This window comes from Suricata suricatta, chromosome 11, assembly GCF_006229205.1.
Source record: "Suricata suricatta isolate VVHF042 chromosome 11, meerkat_22Aug2017_6uvM2_HiC, whole genome shotgun sequence".
NCBI classification, from domain to species: domain Eukaryota; kingdom Metazoa; phylum Chordata; class Mammalia; order Carnivora; family Herpestidae; genus Suricata; species Suricata suricatta.
Window position 1 is genome coordinate 86,722,347 of NC_043710.1, and position 7,539 is coordinate 86,729,885.

Genomic DNA, 7,539 nt, shown 5'->3' on the forward strand with positions numbered 1-7,539 from the left:
ATTGTATATATTTACCACATCTTTTTGATCCATTAATTGGGTGATAAACATTTAGGCTCTTTCCATGATTTGGCTATTGTAGAAAGTGCCACTATGAACATTAGAGTACATATGCTCCTATGTATCAGCACTTCTGTATCCCTTGGGTAAATCCTTAGCAGTGCTATTGCTGGGTCATAGGGGAGTTCTACTGATAGTTTTTTGAGGAACCTCCATACTGTTTTCCGGAGTGGCTGTACCAGTTTACATTTCCACCAACAGTGTAGGAGGGTGCCTGTTTCTCCACATTCTCGCCAGCATCTATATAGTCTCTTGATTTCTTCATTTTAGCCACTCTGACTGGCATGAGGTGGTATCTCAGTGTGGTTTTGATTTGTATTTCCCTGATAATGAGTGATGCTGAGCATCATTTCATGTGTCTGTTGGCCATCTGGATGTCCTCTTTGGAGAAGTGTCTGTTCATGTCTTCTGCCCATTTCTTCAATGGATTATTAATTTTTCAGGTGTGGAGTTTGGTGAGTTCCTTGTAGATTTTGGATACTAGCCCTTTATCCAATATGTCTTTTGCAACTATCTTCTCCCATTCCATCAGTTGCCTATTAGTTTAGTTGATTGTTCCCTTTGCAGTACAGAAGTTTTTATCTTGATGAGGTTCCAATAGTTCATTTTTGTTCTTGATTCCCTTGCCTTTGGGGATGTGTCGAGTAGGAAATTGCTGCAGTTGAGGTCAAGGAGGCTGTTTCCTACTTTCTACTCTAGGGTTTTTATGGTTTCCTGTCTCACATTCTGGTCCTTCATTCATTTTGAGTTTATTTTTGTGTATATTTTCAATGTTGATATTATAAGTTTTTGAAATTAATATAGGTTAATATATTAATAATAATTACTGAATTACCTCAATAATTCAAATATTTTATAAATTATCTTGGTATCCATCTATTAAAATAATAATTCAGTTTCTTCCCTTCTTTATACCATTTGCTTTCCTTATTGTATTGCATTGTATATGATTTCCAGCCTAATGTTGGATAGGGTTGAATAGATCAATGTAGTAAATATCCCTGACTTTTCCTGAGTTTGGCAGGAATGCTTACTGTATTAAGAAATGAATGTGGTGTGTTTGTGGTAAGAATTTTATAAGAAAAATAATGTTTTCTTCTTTGCCTAATTTTTAAAACCTCTTATTATGAATAAGTATTGTACTTTATCAACCTATTTTTCTTTTTGATATAATCAAATTATTTTCCCTTTATTCTTTAATGTGATACATTAAAAAGTTATTCTGGAAGCATATCATGGCAATGGCAATACATGAGAATCAACAACTTTCATAAGTAGCTACACTCAACCTCGATTAGCTGGCATCATTAGGTAAGCTTTTCTCTGTAATGAAACTACCATGGGAAGCCTTGTTCTAAGGTAATTGTCCAGAGAACTGTCAACTCTGGTTGGCTTAGTAGTTTAAAGAATAAGAAGGCCCTTTTCTTTTGTTTCTTTCCTTTATCTTTTTTTTTTGCCTTTGATTTTGCCTAGATGTGTTGCCTATCTCTACCGCCAAACATAGGTGGAAGTGAGGAGTAATTCTCTTGAATCATGGGCTCAAACAAAGCAATTTAGAACAAACTGCATTCACTTCATACTTTTACATTAAACTTAGAATTTATAGATTGCTACTGAATATGGCTGAAGTCCCAGGAACCTTACACATTTATAAGCAAGAATAGGTTTTCTGCTAACCTAACTGGTTGCGTTCCAATTGTAGATGACCATCTTTGCTCCATACTCACTTCTCTTTGTTACCTTCTTTATCAGCCTCAAGGTAGGTTTATGAAGCACTCTTCTGAATACCAAAGGCTAAACTAGAGGTTACTGGGCAGACAGGATAACATCATATGAAAGTTTACCTGCTCTGCAAGTCAGCTCTGCTCTAAAGGAGAGAAATCAAGGATTGATTCTATCCCTCTGTGGGGAGTCTGCGGGCTCTTGCCAGATACAACTATGCCTTTACAACAAAAATAGACCCAACAAAGAGGCCAGTATCATGAGCAGCTCGAAGCACAGCTTTCTTGGCAGCCTTCATTGAAATCCAGCTGACTTTCATTTGGTTTTCATTGAGCCTACAAACAGGACAGGCAGGATTCACAGCCTGCCAAAGAGCCAGACTTTCCCTTTGAAGCACCCTTATCAGAGAGGCGCAATTGCTGGTACCTTTCAAACCAGCCCCTGGAAGGAAAGGAAGAGGTAGTGCTTAATCTACCTCAGCCCAACATCAGCCCCCCAAAGAGCCACCCGTACAACACCAACACACCTGCCAAACATTCCTTTAAATGTAATCTGTGTCCCTGGTCTAATGCAAGAGAACTGAAAATGTTTCAAAGGTGCTGCCCGGAACTCTCTAGCCCTCTGCTCTAATACACTCATCATCTGCCGTGTGTGGGAGGGAGATACATAGTCTTGTTTATTTTTAATTTATCTTTGCTGCTTTATCTATGTTTAATTTTTGTCAATAAAATGTAAGCTCAGTGTCTTTCAGAGGAATTTTTTTTGGCTTTTTTTAAAAGTAGGCTTCATGCCCAGCACAAAGCCCAATGTGGGGCTTGAACTCACGACCCTGAGATCAAGACCTGCGTAGAAATCCAGAGTCAGATGCTCAACTAACTGAGTCACCCAGGCACCCCTCAGCAGCATTTTTAAATACAGAATTGTTACTCTATCCATAGAACCTAGAAGAGATTGGTATGCTGTAACAGCTCAATAAATGCTAAATCAAGAAAGAATAAACTGTTACTCCCACAGTATCCAGCTTGGTGTTTTAGTCAAATATTTGCTGTAAAGAATTAGGTAAAAGTGGGCTAATTTCGTGAAGTTCTATGGTCTTCTGTAGTAGGCCTGTTCTCGAGACTCATCTGACAAATGTAATAATCCAAGCTATAGGGTTCAATGGCTGGTGGTCCTTCATATTTGTAATATTGTAGTGAGGGGAAAATATCACCGGGTGGGTGTGAAGGAGAGGGCATTTCAGTTCTACTTAACTCCCTTCCTCTTTCCAAACTCCTTCCCCAATGTCCAAATTCCAGAAATACTTCTAAATCCAGAATTATGGGGATGACGAGGGAGGAGGAGTTCTGTCTGACTGAACCAAGGATCCTATAAAAGAGCACAGAGTTGCTAGCCCTTATCTGTCAGTGAAGAGAAACCTAATGGATCATATCAGTTCCACACCTAATTTTTCAGTGAGGTATCTGGGCTACCACAATTTCCTCAAGGTTTTAAGATGGTTAAATAATGCGTACTGCAAATATTTGGGTGATTCAGTTAAAGTTCTCTATAGAAAGTAATCCATCAACCTGCCAATTGATCAGATTCAATATTTTACAAAGAAGAAAAAGAAATTGGCATTATTTTCCCCTTCTTGGGATTTTTCAAAAAGGCAGAATATACACAGGAGTAAGAATGATATATAATAGTGTTTTATCCCCAAACCATAGGAAATGATTGCATATGTGTGTGTCTGTGTGTGTGCGTGCAAACAGGTGCAACAAATGTATCTTATGTAGTAAATGTGTGTCATCTCTGTGTCCGGTAGTGAATGTAAAGGAGTATGGCTATATGTGTGGCAGGTGAGTGCGTGTTCAATATGTGTGCATGTGTGTGTGCAAATGTTCCCAATTTATACATTCAACAGATGACTGCCTTTTATCTGCCTAATGTCTTTTCAGGTGTGAAGATGAGCCACTAAGTACATGTGGACACAGCATTTCTTGTTCACTTAAATTGGTACTATTGTCATCAATAATGAATTATAATTACTCAAATGTTCCTTTAGATTCCTTAAAACTGACAAGCATAGATCTTTCTTGACTCAGACCAAAGTGTTGTTGCAGAAGATAAAATTACAGAGAGACACTTAAAAGGTAATTTAAAGTTTTGAGGTTCAATTTTGGTTTCTCCTGGCCTTGAGAAGGCAGGACATTTTTGCAGCCTCCCCAGGACTTACTGCTAATGCTGTAGAACAGTCCTAGGTCTCTGACAGAAGCAGGACCTAAGCAACATGAACCAAGGGGCACTGGGAAACAATTTACTTCTAAAAGTATTTCAATTCCTAAGCTTTCAGTTAATGTTAAGATTTCTTCTGCCAGTTTCATTTTTTTAAGTTTGTCACTGCCCCTTTGAAAAATGCATGTAATCTGGAGACAGTAAGATTTTAAGCTGCTATAAATTCATATCTTAATGTGATTTGCTTATTAAAATTTTTCCCGGAGACGGCTCACCCTGTACAAGGTTTGATGGGGAGGAGGACAATGTGAGGATCTGAGATTCATTTGGCCAAAAGACTGCCCCTGGCAGAGGATGAGGGGAGGGGCAAGGGAAGATTGGAGGGAATGGATTAAGAAAAGGGCAGGCCTACTTTGTTGCAAAATAATGCTTATTAGCCATATGGGGATCTCATTTCTTGTTTCTACAATCATGAGCCTATAACCACATGGCAAACCATGTACGTTTATAATTATCGTATTATACTAACAGAATCAAAAGATACTGTGTGTTAATGATCAAATGAAGAAAATTCATTGATCATTAAGTCTTCATATTAAAATGACTACAGATTGCATGGTGAGAATTTATATTTTTTGGTGTGTTTGAGATTATCAGATATGTAGGCAAGGCAAGTATAAAAGTCTCATTGTTTGTCAAATGAAAGAGACTCTGGAGAACACTGGGCTAATTAGAAATTAAGTTTTGTTTTAAAATGAAAATGGCAATCTGTTGATTTACAAGAGTAAAGGTCACTAACAAGGCACGTGGAAACCAGCATGTCTGCTCACAATACGGAAGCACCATGGGAAGTGTAATGATCTGGGAGTGTAAGAATGAGACCTCCAGGCTCACAGCACAGTGGGTATGAGCCCTGACTCAGTCATAGGCCAGCCTGTGATCTGGAAAGCTTTCCTTGCCTCCCTGTAAACCTCAGCTACTGTATTTGTTTTACCTTTCTATAAAACGGAGGGAATAACACTTACCTCACAGGGTTATTAGGATGTCATTGTGTAAAGAGAACAATATTGAAACATTTTAGACACTCTGTAAATGGAAGTTTTTTATCATTACTTGTGTAATTCAAATAGATGATGACATCAGCCTCTGACAGCCTGATGTGCCTATTAGATTGACAAGGTCCGCTCTCCCTGAAACGGTGTTTGGTTAGAAACTTAATGATGTTTAATGAGTTCATAAGTAGTGCATTCTACATTTAAATTTTGGTCTCCCTTAATTCACACACTTGGTTTAGTGTCTGCTGTTGAAGGTTAAAGAACTGTGGAACAATTATAGCAACAGCCAGGGGAAAAAATTAGATTTTGTTTTGCTAGAAAGCCTATACAAAACTAATATATGGGGACACAGCCCAGATTCTAAGGTCTATTTTCAGCTCTTTAGTCGTACAAAGTACAGCTTGCCTGCCATTGTCCCAATATGATCAGAATCATGGGGACATTTTAATGCAAACTAAACTTACCAGAGATTTGCAAATTAATCTGAATGTGTTAATATCTGCGAGGGGTGAGTATGAAAATATTGCCAGGAACTAGAATATTCTAGTATTTTATTAGGGGAATTTCCTTCCCCTTGAAGTCTATGTGTTTAGTGGGCTATGAGTAGACTAAAGAGAATGCCCTCTGAACAATGGAATGTTGATTGTCAGGAGAAATGTTTCATGCTGCCCTCAATGAGGCCTAAAGAGATAAATCTCCTTTCAAGAGAAGGGATTTTGTTGTGGCCTTTATAATGAACAGTCATTATACTCCTCTAAATCAAAATCAATTGTCACAATAATGCTGTAATCGAAAACTATCTATGACTTGGTGGATTATCACAATGAGGATTTATTTAGTGCAAACATCTTTGGCTCAGAAATGTAGCCTGGACTGGTCAGGTGGCTTTGAGCTTAACTGAGTTCACTCTTGTGTGTGGTAGTTGGTCGTTGGTAAGCTGAGGTAACAAAGTTGACTGATACCCGTGTTTCTTGTCTCCAGCAGGACAGATGGAATATGTGGTGTCACGGGGGAAAAACTGGTTCCAAAATACAAGCCCACTTCAAACTCTGCTTATGTCTTATTTGCAAAGATATTGGCCAAGGCAGACCACATGGCCACGCCCAGAGTAATGGTGGAAAGGCCCTAAAAGTTGCATAGTAGGGCCATTAGATATAGGGAAATACAAGGAATGAGGGTCATTCAATCCGAAATATAAAATGAATTTACACAACTCAACACCAAACATAAACAAATGTCCAATTAAAAAATGGGCAGACCTGAATAGACACTTTTCCCCCAGAGGACATACAGGTAGCCAGAAGACACATAAAACAATGCTCAACATTATTAATCACCAGGGAAATGCAAATCAAAACCACATAACAGATCACACCAGTTAGAATGGCTGGTATTAAAAAGATAAAAATAACAAGCCTTGGTGAAGATGTGGAGTAAAAGGAACCCTTTTACACTATTGGTGGCAATGTAGCCACTATGAAAAACAGTATGGAGTTTCCTTAAACAATTAATTTTTTAATGTTTTTTATTTATTTTTGAGAAACAGAGAGAGACAGCATGAGCAGGGAGGGTCAGAGAGAGAGGGAGCTACAGAATCTGAAACAGGCTCCAGGCTCTTAGCTAGCTGTCAGCACAAAGCCCGATGTGGGGCTCGAACCCGTGAACCATGAGATCATGACCTGAGCTGAAGCTTGACACTTAACTGACTAAGCCACCCAGGCGCCCCTCCTTAAACAATTAAAAATGGAAATACCATATGACCCAGTAATTCTACTACTAGACATTTACCCAAAGAAAATGAAAACAGTAAGATATATGTACCCCTATATTTATTGAGGCATTATCTATAATAGCTACGATATGGAAGCAACTCAAGTGTCCAGTGAGAGATGAATGGATAAAATACATACATATATATGTATATGTAACATTCCATATAAATAGAATGCTAATCAGCCATAAAAAAAAAGAATGAGATGTTGCCATTTTTGACAACATGAATGGACCTAGAAGGTACTATGCTAAGTGAAATTAGTCAGAGAAAGATAAATACCAAATGATTTCACATACACATAGGATCTAAACAATAAAACAAAACCACATGAACAAATAAAAAAAAGCAGAAACAGACCTATAGGTACAGAGAACAAAGTGGTGGTGTTCAGAATGGAGGGACTGAAAGGATGGGCAAAGTGGCTGAAGGAGAGTAGAAGGCACAGGCATCCAGTTATCAAATAAATAAGTCACAGGAAGAAAAGGAACAGCATAGGGACTACAGTCAATGGTATTGTAATAACATATGTGGACAGATATAGCATATCATATTGATTTGTCAAGTCACTATGCTGTACACCTGAAACTAATGTAACATGGTGTATCAACTCTACTTCAATTAAAAAAGAAGCAGAAGAAGAATTGAGGCCATGAACGCAATGAATTGATCACACTGTTATCAAGGTCTCACTCTGCTGCACACCTATCCTACCTT

The 7,539-nt window shown here is 38.2% G+C and overlaps 1 long non-coding RNA gene across 1 annotated transcript; it reads left to right on the forward strand.

Annotated features, from left to right (window-relative positions):
• Window positions 1–3,740: 3,740 nt before the first annotated feature.
• LOC115272026 lies at window positions 3,741–6,101 on the forward strand. The gene is made up of 2 exons (XR_003900203.1): window positions 3,741–3,914; window positions 6,033–6,101. It is a non-coding gene; the product is annotated as an uncharacterized LOC115272026 (long non-coding RNA).
• Window positions 6,102–7,539: the final 1,438 nt, after the last annotated feature.